Source organism: Balaenoptera physalus (assembly GCF_965194825.1).
Source record: "Balaenoptera physalus genome assembly, chromosome: 4".
NCBI lineage: Eukaryota > Metazoa > Chordata > Mammalia > Artiodactyla > Balaenopteridae > Balaenoptera > Balaenoptera physalus.
In genome coordinates, this window is record NC_138891.1 from 84,758,099 (window position 1) to 84,772,667 (window position 14,569).

The window sequence follows — 14,569 nt, forward strand, 5'->3', positions numbered from 1 at the left end:
TATGTGTTCACCAAATTTTGATCAACGTATAAAACTTATTTTTACAACTGAGTAAACACATGGTCAGTAATATCTGCCAAATGGACCGTGAGCTAGGTGGATTTTGATACACTTTGAGGAATGCGGTACAACTTGATGCTGAGTAATAGATAAGAGGTGTAGCAATAGGACAAGCCTGTGGCAAGGAGATATAGGAACTTTATTTTATGAGTGTGTAAGACATTGTGATCACACAGTGCTAACACCCAGTCAAGGGCTCTTAAAAAGAAACAGAGATAGAGCTTAGGGGTGAATCCAGAACCCACCTCTAGGGCATTAGTTCTATTTATTTATCCCTCCATTGATTCTATCAATAGATTTTTCTAAGTGTTTACTACGTGTGATGAACAGTTTCAGGAAACTGCTTCAAAGGAGACCAGTCCCAGATAGAAATACTGGTATTAATGGCCATAGAGCTCAACCAGGGCCTTGAACCAAATGTGAAGAGCATCATAATGCACTGCACTTTTCCAGTTCAGTGTGTGTTTATCTCTTACCTTACAGGACTCACTGGGGACATTCAGTGTCTTGTAACTTTTAATTGCTGATGAGCCTCCGGCAGGTGTGGCTTACACTAATGGACTGCAGATGTATGAGATGCTTTCAGTTATATCCAGAAAAGTGCCCCAGTCAATGGCAAATCTTTTTAATTGGGCTTTTATCAGGTCCTTCTCTGCTTCCTCAAAGCAGGGGAGGCTACTGGAAAGAGATCAGTGTGGGTTTTAGGGAGTGCTGACACATGCTTCTGAAAATGAATACAGTGGGTGGCTTCTTTTGATATCATTGAAAATCACTTGCTGGAATGAAGTTGATATGGATCAGCCACAAGGGCTGTATTATTGATGGAGGACACAAATGAATTTGCAGCAGCATCTAAGTCTATTGATTCTATCCCCTCTACATTTTGAAAGTGTTGTATGGCCAGTAGCCTGAAGCTTTACCTCAGTGCAGGATATTTGGTAGAACTGACTACCTCAGAAAATGAATACACATCTGCTTACTTTACTACTACAGGTGTATTAATTTGCTAGGTCTGCCACAAGAAAATACCTAAAATTGGGTGGCTTAAACAACAGAAATTTATCATCTGACAGTTCTGGAGTCTAGATGAAGATCAAAGTGTCAGCAGAGTTGCTTCCTTCCAAGGGCTATGGAAAATAATCTGTTCTATGCCTCTAAACTTGTTCTGGTGATTTTCTGGCAATCTTTGGTGTTCCTTGGCTTAGGGAAGCATCACCCTAATCTCTGCCTTCATATAACGTTCTCCCTGTGTGCATATCTGTACCCAAATTTCCCCCTTTTATAAAGACACCAGTCATATTGGACTACGGCTCCACCCTACTCCAGCATGACATAATCTTAACTAATTACATCCGCAACAACCCTATTTTCAAATAAGGCCACATTCTGAGATACTAGGGGGTTAACACTTCAACATATGAATTTTGGAGAAATATGATTCAACCTTTAACGACAGGGAAGGAACAGACAGGGCCTATATCCTGCTTCATGGAATGAATATAATGTAAACTGTAGAATAATCCCAGAGGCCACAACCATGACCAGCACTCCATAGACAAGCCTCACAAAATTTGCAAACCTGACTCAAATGTGTAAGACATACAAATCAACTTATTTGCCTCTTTCCAACTTGTCAACTCTGTCTTGTGGCATTTTACACAATCTGGGAGATCTGCTTATTAAAGATTACTTGTAGAACACAACTAAATAGTAGATCATTGAGGTAGAGCAATTTGCCTTTGCAAACTAATATTTATGTTCTACTTTTCACATTGGTTCCATTATAATATCACAGGCATATATATGGAAAATGCTTGTATATAATGAGACAAAACTATGGAAAATATTTGTAAATCATATTTCTCATAGAAAATTTTTATTAAAATAGTAGTATAATAATCATGAAACTCTAGTAAATCCAAAGAAGACACTAAAATTAATCTGTAAAATTATACCTGATACCCTGTGGCAGTCCTCTCAGCAGTTTGGCTGAGATTGTCACCAGTGTTAAGCTACACTAACATTTTTACCTGTGAATTCAAGAGAAATATTCTACTTTTTCATACTTTATTTCATCATTTGAACTTAGCAGCTGCTTCCCCTAAATCTTTGCCTGGTAAGATTTGAAGAATTGTTAGACTAGTCCAGGTGGAAGAGACAATAAGACACAATTTAAGCATTGAAATCCTTGCTTATCATTGGAGGTCAGCCTAAAATCTGCTAGGACACGTGGTTGTCTAGCAACCAACTAATGTCCTATAACGATCTACAAATTGATGCCTGTGCTGAATGAATGTTCTAGTCCAAACCCAAAGCTTTACACAGTTAATTGAAAGCTAATGTCCTCATTAGTGGCTGTTAGGGAGGCTCAACAAGTACAGTTTGCATGTGCTAAGTGTTGAATATTTATTAGACATGTTGTTTAATACAAAGTAGGAGGAACTGGGCAATCCATCTGGTGGTAACTATGAGAATAAAATGATTGTTTGGAACTGCCCAATCCATAAATATTTTCAGGAGAGCTGATGCCCACCCTACTGTTCACCACAACTGTTCATCGACACACATCTTCCTGGTTCCTGACTCCTTTTTTTTTAAAGCAGGGTTTCAACATTACCAAGTTCAGACTACTTCCAACCCAGTAGGTAGTGCTCAGACCTCCTATTATAGTCCCTGTCAATCATCTATAGTTTATCATAAATTATCAGGAAAAAAAAACGAACCTCTGTAGTTGATATCTATAAGGCCCTTTTGGTTGATATTAAATAAGGGTAAATTAAAAATACATTGAAATTTAAGAAAGTTACGTTTGCCTTAACTTCTGCTCACATAACCACCCTGCACTTCTAGCAGTCATCCTGATATGTTCCTCCTTTGGTTGATTGGTTGTCTTTTTTTTTTTTTTTTTTTAATTGCTTTTTAAAACAGATAGCTATTTTAAGAAAACTCCTCTAAAGATCTAAAAACAGTTAAGTGGTTGGTACTTGCTAAATTATTCAGTTGATATACTGACCATCTATTATGAATTTAGGATTATGCTGGATTCTGTGGGGAATAAAAGAGAAGTATTCCATGCAATTCTTCTCCCTTATTGCCAGGGAACCCACCTTCTTTTTAAGTGTCACAAACCGTTTTTAAAAAAAATAAAGTAGGATTTGCAATTATTTCCCTTTGGTACCCAATTCCTTTCACGGTGTTCCCACAGACTCCACTTCTATTGTTAGCCCCATAATTAAGCCCTGACTTAATTCGGTCTGCTATGATACAGTTTCTTTAGGCCAAGGACAGTGTCTTCCTTTTTGTACCATGTGGATCTAGCATGAGTGAACATAAGCCCAGAACATAGTAGGTGCTCAATGAGTATTTGCTGAATGAATGAATGATTGAATGATTATTTTATACTCTCTCACCCAGTCCCTGAGTCTATTAACACATGTCGATGATGCTTCTGGATATGCTTAAAGGACATTTCTATGGCCACTGAAGAGAAAATTCTATGTGAAATTAAAGCCCAAGGTTGCTGTCAAAATTCTGCCTTATTAGTAACCTAAACCAATCAACTTAGATATAAAGTCAGTCCATTAGCAAAAACAAATATCTTTTTGGTAGCTTTGTATGTTAGCACTATCCAACAGAGCCTTCTGAGATGATATAAATATTCTGTATTTGCACTGTAAAATACAGTAACCACTAGCCCTACATGGCTGATGTGACTGAGGAACTACATGTTTAATTTTATTTAATTGCAATTAATGTAAATAGCCACATATATTAGACAGCACAATTCTATATGGTTCAGAATGTGAATGGACGTTAAATACATCCCAGCGTTTTGCAATTAAACACATCCCAACGTGTCACCACAGGTGGTAACACAATTTAGCTTCCTGACTTGTAATGGTCCATATTTCTAGTACACTTTTTTGTCTAATGAAGGCTAGCTTAATTATGGGAACTTCCATTTTGTAGCCATAATGTAACACTACATTTACCATTTTTCTTAATTCTCTGATGCCACTGAATAGCACCCTCATTTTGATAGCAGCTATTCAGAAAACAAGGAAAAAAGAAAAAAGAGAAAATTGTACCATTTCTCAAAACAACTTTTTTAAACTTCAGGAATATTATACTATGAAAATATGTTTATCTTAGAATTTTAAAATAGAAAATTATTTAGACTTCTGATGTAGAAAACATACGATAATTCCACTTGTGTCCACAGTTGTGTTCTAAAAATATGCTAACAACACATACCACATTCTTGAATAAAGGTCTGATTTCTCTTTGAAAAACAATAGAGTTTTTAAACCCACATACGCTTAAAATATTTGTGCTTTTTTTTTTTATTAATTTATTTATTTTTGGCTGTGTTTGGTCTTCGTTTCTGTGCGAGGGCTTTCTCTAGTTGTGGCAAGCGGGGGCCACTCTTCATCGCGGTGTGCGGGCCTCTCACTATCGCGGCCTCTCTTGTTGCGGAGCACAGGCTCCAGACGCGCAGGCTCAGTAGTTGTGGCTCACGGGCCTAGTTGCTCCGCGGCATGTGGGATCTTCCCAGACCAGGGCTCGAACCCGTGTCCCCTGCATTGGCAGGCAGATTCTCAACCACTGTGCCACCAGGGAAGCCCAATATTTGTGCTTTTTAAGCTTTAAACTAATTAGCAGTTTTATTAAATGTGCTAGCTTTTTAACACAGCACTTTGGGGAGCATTGGTGTTATTCTCTGCCTTTCTCTCTATAATTTTTAACCTCGAATTCTCTCTCCTTTTACACCTGGCTCCTTCACTGAGTTCCTAAAGTCTCTTCATCTCAGAAGGATATTTTTGCCATTGATTGCATTATCTAATCAGAGCCTTGTTCTTTGCATTTAAACTGATAATTCTTTCACTCTTAAAAATAACTAAATTCAGTTGCTTTTAAATTCACACAGCTTTCAATTAATTTTGTACTTCACCTCAGTAGCCCTCAATTTTTAAGAAAAGGTGTTCCTAAAAAAATCCTTTCATAGCCAAGTACTGTAGTGTAAAAACTTACACTTTGAAAATTCAGAAAGAAAAAATTCATTTCACTAAAGTAATAATTTGCTGAGACAAAGAAGAAAATTTTTTAAATACAGGAGAGCTGAAGGCCAAGTGTCTCTGTGGCTATTTTAACATATTCCCTACCCTAAACACAAGTCCCAAATGTGACATCTGGCACTGAAGCTGTGCTCTCCTAGATAAAGGTAATGATAACACCAGTAATAAAAAAATAATGTACCCTTATGTGTCAGGCTCTCTCTCTCTCTTTCTCGCACACAGACACACACACACAGACACACACACACACACACACACACACACACACACACACACCCCATGCCCCACTGTGGGACATCATTACTGTCATTTCTCAAGGAATAGAAAACAAAAGCCAGCAGTCACAGCCAGTAACTGTTAGTGGTTCTCCACAGCCCTTACTGAATCTCCCAATCTCTCCTTGAAATAACCACCTAGAATTTGGCAAGCGCTCAAATTCATACTTCCAGCTAGCCAGATCAATAATATTTATTCAGTTTCCTCACATATATGGTACTATTCTTGGCTCTGGTACAGAAGGAAATCCATGTACTATAGGATTTTTTTTTACGTTTAAGCATAGTTTACTGAAAGGTTTTTTTTTTTTAAAACAGCTCTTTTGACATATAACTCACATACCATAAAATTCACCATTTAAACATTTAAAGTATACACAATTCTAGTAGCTTTAATATATTTACAGAATTGTGTAGCCATCACCACAATCTAATTCCAGAACATTTTCATTAGTCCTCAAAGAAACTTCTTACCCATTAGCAATCACCCATTTACCCCCAACCCCAGCCCTGGGCAACCACTAATTTATTTTCTCTTTCTATGGATTTGCCTCTTTGGGAAATTTCATATAAATGGAATCATACAATATGCAGTCTTTTGTGACTGGCTTCTTTCACTTTGTACAATATTTTCAAGGTGTATTCATATTGTAGCATGTGTCAAATATTCATTCCTTTTTAATTGTCAAAATATTCCCTTACATGAATATACTCCATTTTATGTATCCATTCATCAGTTGATGGATATTTGGGTTGTTTCTACTTTTGGGCTATCATAAATAATGCTGCTATGAACATTCATGTACAAGAGTTTTGTGTGAACATATGTTTTCACTTCTCTGGGCTTAGACTTAGGAGTGGAATTGCTGAGTCATATGGTAAATCTATGTTTAACATTTTAAGGAGCTGCCAAAACTGTTTTCCAAGTGCACTATTTTACACTCCCACCAGCAATGTGTGAGGGTTCGAATTTCTCCATATCCAGCAGGACTTATTCTTACATCTTATCACATGAAACAGTTTAATAAAGGAGAATTTCACACAAACATAAAATTCAAGGAAGGTTTTCCAAAGGTTAATTTTGAAGTACTGTTGAATTACCCAGAATGAAGAAGGAAAAGGAAAAGTAAGAGTTCAATAGAGCTGATATTGGTCAGTTTGAGCCCTGGCTTGAAAAACATCTTATCTAAATATCAATTTTAGAGGTTCTTTCTCAATTCTAGAAGATAATCACTTAGAAGTGCCTGTTCAATTGAATTTCTTGCTTCTATCATTGCATATGATTTCCTTTTGCCTAGTTAAGGACATTATCTCTGGGTCCCAGACTAAGTTTGATCATGCCAAGCATATATAAAATGCCTTATTGAGGGCTGACATAGAAAATGTTCAGAATGTATATAACTATTACTATCTTCACAGTTTGATATTTTAAAAATATATACCAAAACAAGCGCTCATTAACCATGCTGAAAGATTACATTTTGTCATGACCCAACCTAAAGCTGGCCTTTCTGTCTAAATTTTCTAAATGGCAGAAATTTCAAACAATATTCTTCATGTCTCCCTACAAAAACAAACAAAAATCATCTCCAGGCAAAAATGGGCTTTTTGTACATTCTAAGTTCATATAACCTCTAAAACTTTGACCTAAAAAATGTTTAATTCGGATGATATAGCACATTCCATGGTGCCTAGCAAAGTGCTGGACACATATTGGGAACTTAGTAAGTACTTAGTGAGGGAATGAAGGAAGGGAGAAAGGAGGGAGAAAAGGAAAAAAAGAAAAAGGAAGGAAGGAAGAAAGAAGAGGTGGAAGGAAGTTAATTAAGTTAAGTTAATTAAGAAATTTAAAGATGCCCTTGCGATATAGAAAAGTAGGTATTCACTAGAGTTTAAGAATATCCAGAGAGCAAGTGTCTGTACAAATTAAGTACCTCCGTAGTATGTTGTATAATACCATATTATGTGAAGCTTCATTAATATTTGCCCATGTATGAATAGAGATGATTATAACCTGGTAGATATCTGTCTCAATGACTAGATAAAAACCTGGGGTCTAAGGGAATGATAACGTATTATCGTGAGGCCTATCAGGAAAGCTTATAGGAGAAGATTGGGTACCAGAGTTAAACAGATCAGTTTAAGAAGGTGTTAATGCTGAATAGGTTAAAAGAGAGAAAGGTATAAAATGTATAACCCCTGCGAGCTGTAGAAAAATATGACTTTGCAAACTAATTTGAAATTCTCAGATATAAATTTCAGAGGTTCCAACAGTCATCACCTTCAGTCTTAGGAAACCTCTCACTACTAAGTTTAGCCTGTGTGAAGGGAGAAGTACATGGAAAGTAGGGGCACAACGATTAAGCAGTCAAGCGACATAAGAGTAGAACCAGTTCTTTCAAATACCAAAACTATATAAACAGATATCATAAGATGATGAGTGTGACAGAATAAGCCTCTCCCCAAAAACACTAAATGTCCACATCCTTTAAACCAGTCTTCTTTTTATCAACCATCCTTCATCTAGAGTTCAAACTGGAAATAATTCAATGAACTCGTCTGTATTAAATACTATTTACTCCTCCAGGTATATTTGTGTTTTATTTAGGATCACTTCCTTTTGTTAAAATAAATGATGCTGTGTTAGTACTCACCCAAGTGTCAGTGAGAGTCAGATGAGGAGATGCATTTTGAGCTGTCAGGGAAAGGGGTGTGGAGAAGGAAGCAGAGAGGATCTCAGTAGCTCCTCAGAGCATATACCATAGTTAGCATCTTCACCACCTTTTGCAAAGTAATTTCTACACATCTGATTGGGGGAAAATGATACGTATGTACCAAGTAGATATTGAAGCTATCAATTAATTGTACTTTGGAGACATGGTCTGACTTTGAAGGACCAAGAAAATGTGAGGAATTATAGAATACAGAAAAGTAGATTGGGGAAGAGTTCATGGTGTAAATTTCAGTTTCTGGAATCAAGGTCAGGAGACATGGATTTGAGTCAAACAATGACAAACGATGACAAAAAGTTTGTGTAATTCCCTTTCTCTTTTTTTCTTTCATCATCTGGAGTGTTAAAGCATCATTTTTTAAAAAGACAAAATCATGTTACTCGCACATATGTAAAATGAACACGTCCAAGATTTTGATGAAGGACCCAAGAAGATATTACAACTGGTTTAAAAGAGAATGCAAAATGCCACACAATTGTAGTCGGTAAGGAATGTTGAATTTACAAATGTAAAACTAGTAAAACTGATCTATATCCATAGAGTGATAATTAACTGCACTCTACCAGACGCATTTCTATAAATAGGTATTATTTGCATTGTTATCAGTTTTTTATAAATTAACTTTTATCTTGGCAGAGTTGTAAAGTATGCTTATCAAAGATAAGAATCAAACAGGGCGCTCATCAAATTTTAGTCTTTCGCAATTTTTCCTTAAAATAGATTAGATGATCTCTTGGGCTCTTTCTAATTCTAATGTTCAATTAGTTTCCACAATCAATAAAGGGAAAAACAGGTGAAGAAAAAAGGGTAAGAGAAGTAATGAACTGAGAAGTCTGAAAAAACTTAACTTTCATACTGCTAATCTGGTCTTGTCACCAATAAACTTCCTTCTGTCTCACATTCTGGAATTGGGTGCTTATTATTAATAGATACCATACTAGTTTAAATAGAAAGGGGGAAAATCATAAATCACAAGAGACTCTAAATGTATTATACTCATGGATAAATGGCAAAGCTTTCATTGCACATTCACGGTATGCCCATGAAATAGCATGATCTTTGGTTGAAGTAAAATTTGTTCTTGGTTAGACTGACAAGGGTAATTAATGCTTCTGTAGAAAAGCCCTGATCCCCGTTGCTTTATGTCACATGAAAGAAAATTCCCCTATTCACTCCTCCCTCATCTGTGGTCCATACTGATTTATGAATCACACAATGACAGCCCTGCAAAGACAAGCAAAGTGGGGGCCAGGCTAACCCTGCAACACAGCACTCAGCCAGGACTGCAGGAAATGGCACATTTGCCTTCCTAGAGCAGAGCTGAGCAGGACTTGTTTCACAGGTTACGTTCTGAGAGAAGGATATCCAGGGCTTTTCCGAGGCTTCGGGTTACATTAGCATCTGTGGGCTATTTAGCCAGGTTTACCTTTCTCTCCCCCACACATATCCCTTCTTCTTTTCTCTCTTTCATCAGGGCATATCATTTAGTAGCAGACCACACCATTAGTGCAATGACAGAAAGGAACAATTACATGGAACTCATACAGGAGTTATTTAAATTAGCATTTTAAAATTTGCTAACATTTATTGAACTCTTCCTAGAGGAAGTGTTCAATAAATGTTAGACATACTATGTTCACTATCTCATTTGATCCACCTATCAAGCCCAGGAGGTAGGTAGGCCCTGATGTTATCTCATCTCTTAAGTGAAGATGGTAATTAACTTGCCTGAAGTTCCGTAGTTGATAAATGGCAAAGTCAGGCCTCAAACCTGGGTCTGACTGATACCAGACTCCCCATCTTAAGCACTGTACACATAGCTTCATCCCCACCACTCAACCCTACTGAGCCCTAACCATATTAGTGGGCAGGTTAAGAGTGATTCTACATCCCTCAGAGAGATAAATGGTAGATTATTTTATGCTCTCCCATTCTGAGCATGACCAGACATACTCTCTCCAGGCTGTGGTTAACATAGATCTGTACTTGTGTGCAGGGAGAAACTGAAGAGCTTAGGACAGCACAGAACTGATGTTGCTCTACTTCCCACTCGCTGCTACCTTTTTCTTTTTTTCCTCAATGAGCCTACCCTAACAAAGAGAAGAAAGCAGGGTTTACTTTTTACCAAAGTTCGTTCTGGGCAGTAAGGTTTTCCTTGAGCAAAATAAATACAATGAGGCCTGAGAGTTCTTTGCAAGACCTCACAACCCTATCCTTTAAAGTTTCATAATTCTCATTATTAGGAAATCCCCCTATAAGAAACTCTTTCCTTTGTGGTCAGCATTGCTAGGCAGTAAAATTAGATCAGATTTTGGAGGAAGACAAATCTCACCTGCATCCTTTACTAACTGGGTTAATTCCTGACCAGTTTTTAGCCCACTTCCTCATCTGTGAAACCTACTGATTGATCAAGAAAATTCCCCTATTCAAAAGTTGTTTACACTTCCTCTTTTAAATGCAAAGTTCCCTAAAATTACTAGCAATTTATTGCTAATTTGGTAACAAGATAATCTTTCTCTTCAATAGACCTTGGGAAAATGGTTGTTCTGGTAGAAAAAAGGGAGACTCAAAAATTGAAAGAATGAACAATTAGAGAGGTGGAAAAAATTACCAAAGATACACTATCACTAAATCACAAAAAATCACCTCGAGAGTAGTGATTCAAAACCTGTATCACAGGTGGTAAAGAGAGGAGGTGAAGGAAAGGATGTTAATACAAAGGATTGATAATGTGAAGGACACTAAAGCATCATATGTTTATTGGCTTGGCAAAAATCTTTTCTTTAATCATGCAATATTGCCTTTGGGCTTTATACACATCTTGAACATAGCAGACTTTCAGGACCATACAGAGCCCTAGGGCAACATTATATTTAAAAAGTCATCACTGTATCTTTAAAGGATACAAAACAGGTATGCTGCATTTATTTTTCATTTTGTTTTTCACTTACAAAAATGATACCTGGAACATCAACCAACTAGCAAAGCACAGCTGTGAGTCAAAAGACTAACTACCAGCCCAGAAGACTGTTGAGGTCACAAAAGGCAATATAAGACCATTATCTATCATTGCCCCTTCCAGCCCACTTTGTCACTAACATCACTTCCCCACACACATATACTCATGTCCAGTATTTTTTAACTTAACAAAGGAATAGAAGATGTAACTAAACTGTGGGTATGACTGTATACAATTCACTTCTCTGTTAATTAAGACTGGTGTATTGCATTGTTGGACTCCCAGGGATTCCCCAAGGCCCAACCCATCACTAGCTCCATATCACTTCTTTTCTACCACTCAGTGTCCTTTCTCCCTGATGCCCATATTGGAAAGAAATTAAAAAATGATTATAGGCATGCGCAGTTCAGTCCTGCACCAGCGTCATGCGCCAGCCTCACGGGCTTCCTCCCTGCACAGCCTGTGAGTGACAGCCCTTCCCTCACACCTGACTGGGCCTGTGGGGCAAGGAGGTGTTGCACAAAAGGAAATCTGAGGCACAGAGAAGTTAACTGCCTGGTCCAAGATCACAGAACTACCGTGTGGCTGACAGGGTCTTGGTGCTCTGGCCGGGTGTCAGGCCTGAGCCCCTGAGGTGGGAGAGCTGAGTTCAGGACATTGGACCACCAGAGACCTCCCAGCCCCACGTAATATCAATCGGCAAGAGCTCTGCCAGAGATCTCTGTCTCAACGTTAAGACCCAGCTCCACTCAACGACCAGCAAGCTCCAGTGCTGGACACCCCATGCCAAACAACTAGCAAGACAGGAACACAACCACACCCATTATCAGAGAGGCTGCCTAAAATCATAATAAGTTCACAGACACCCCAAAACACACCACCGGACTCAGTCCTGCCTACCAGAAAGACAAGATCCAGCCTCATCCACAAAAACACAGGCACCAGTCCCCTCCACCAGGAAGCCTACACAACTCACTGAACCAACCTTAGCCACTGGGGGCAGACACCAAAAACAATGGGAACTACAAACCTGCCGCCTGTGAAAAGGAGACCCCAAACACAGTAAGTTAAGCAAAATGAAAAGACAGAGAAATACGCAGGAGATGAAGGAGCAAGGTAAAAACCCACCAGACCAAACAAAAGAAGAGGAAATAGGCAGTCTACCTGAAAAAGAATTCAGAGTAATGATAGTAAAGATGATCCAAAATCTTGGAAATAGAATGAGAAAATACAAGAAATGTTTAACAAGGACCTAGAAGAAATAAAGAGCAAACAAACAATGATAAACAGCAAAATAAATGAAATTAAAAATTCTCTAGAAGGAATCAATAGCAGAATAACTGAGGCAGAAGAACGGATAAGTAAACTGGAAGATAAAATAGTGGAAATAACTACCGCAGAGCAGAATAAAGAAAAAAGAATGAAAAGAATTGAGGACAATCTCAGAGACCTCTGAGACAACATTAAATGCACCAACATTCGAATTATAGGGGTCTCAGAAGAAGAAGAGAAAAAGAAAGGGACTGAGAAAATATTTGAAGAGATTATAGTTGAAAACTTCCCTAATATGGGAAAGAAAATAGTCAATCAAGTCCAGGAAGCACAGAGAGTCCCATACAGGATAAATCCAAGGAGAAACATGCCAAGACACATAGTAATCAAACTATCAAAAATTAAATAAAAAGAAAAAATATTAAAAGCAGCAAGGGAAAAGCAACAAATAATACACAAGGGAATCCCCATAAGGTTAGCAGCTGATCTTTCAGCAGAAACTCTGCAAGCCAGAAGGGAGTGGCAGGACATACTTAAAGTGATAAAAGGGAAATACCTACAACCAAGATTACTCTACCCAGCAAGGATTCAGATTCGATGGAGTAATTAAAACCTTTACAGACAAGCAAAAGTTAAGAGAATTCAGCACCACCAAACCAGCTTTACAACAAATGCTAAAGGAACTTCTCTAGGCAGGAAACACAGAGAAGGAAAAGACCTACAAAAACAAACCCAAAACAATTAAGAAAATGGTAATAGGAACATACATATCGATAATTACCTTAAATGTAAATGGATTAAATGCTCCAACCAAAAGATATACACTGGCTGAATGGATACAAAAACAAGACCTGTACATATGCTGTCTACAAGGGACCCACTTCAGACCTAGGGACACATACAGAGTGAAAGTGAGGGGATGGAAAAAGATATTCCATGCAAATGGAAATCAAAAGAAATCTGAAGTAGCAATTCTCATATCAGACAAAATAGACTTTAAAGACTATTACAAGAGACAAAGGAGGACACTACATAATGATCAAGGGATCTATCCAAGAAGAAGATATAACAATTGTAAATATTTATGCACCCAACATAGGAACACCTCAATACATAAGGTAAATGCTAATAGCCATAAAAGGAGAAATCGACAGTAACACAATCATAGTAGGGGACTTTAAAACCCCATGTTCACCAACAGACAGAGCAACCAAAATGAAAATAAATAAGGAAACATACCTTAGAACATTCTATGACATAAATCACACAGCAAGGTCCTTTTTGACCCACCTCCTAGAGAAAGGGAAATAAAAACAAAAATAAACAAATGGGACCTAATGAAACTTAAAAGCTTTTGCACAGCAAAGGAAACCATAAAGAAGACAAAAAGACAACCCTCAGAATGGGAGAAAATATTTGCAAATGAAGCAACTGACAAAGGATTAATCTCCAAAATATACAAGCAGCTCGTGAAGCTCAATATCAAAAAAACAAACAACCCAATCAAAAAAATGGGCAGAAGATCTAAATAGATATTTCTCCAAAGAAGATATACAGATTGCCATCAAACACATGAAAGGATGCTCAACATCACTAATCATTAGAGAAATGCAAATCAAAACTACAATGAGGTATCACCTCACACCGGTCAGAATGGCCATCATGAAAAAATCTACAAACAATAAATGCTGGAGAGGGTGTGGAGAAAAGGGAACCCTCTTGCACTGTTGGTGGGAATGTAAATTGATACAGCCACTACGGAGAACAGTTTGGAGGTTCCTTAAAAAACTAAAAATAGAACTACCATACGACCCAGCAACCCCACTACTGGGCATATGCCCTGAGAAAACCATAATTCAAAAAGACACATGCACCCCAATGTTCATTGCATCTCTATTTACAATAATCAGGACATGGAAGCAACCTAATTGTCCATCGACAGATGAATGGATAAAGAAGATGTGGCACATATATACAATGGAATATTATTCAGCCATAAAAAGAAATGAAATTGAGTTATTTGTAATGAGGTGGATGGACCTAGAGTCTGTCATACAGAGTGAACACATATATATGGAATTCAAAATAAAAGGTTCTGAAGAACCTAGGGGCAGGACAGGAATAAAGATGCAGACATAGAGAATGGACTTGAGGACACGTGGAGGGGGAAGGGTAAACTGGGAAGAAGTGAGAGCG

At 37.7% G+C, this 14,569-nt stretch overlaps 1 long non-coding RNA gene across 3 annotated transcripts in view; it reads right to left on the bottom strand.

The window, feature by feature from the left end:
* Positions 1–14,569, bottom strand: part of LOC309659886 — a 372,324-nt gene that overhangs the window by 220,153 nt on the left and 137,602 nt on the right. Inside the window, exon 3 of one of the 3 annotated variants that reach the window (XR_014263021.1) lies at positions 13,613–13,666. The exons of the other annotated variants lie outside the window; for them this stretch is intronic. This is a non-coding gene — a long non-coding RNA (uncharacterized lncRNA). The remainder of the gene's footprint in view (positions 1–13,612; positions 13,667–14,569) is intronic. 3 annotated transcript variants of the gene reach the window in all.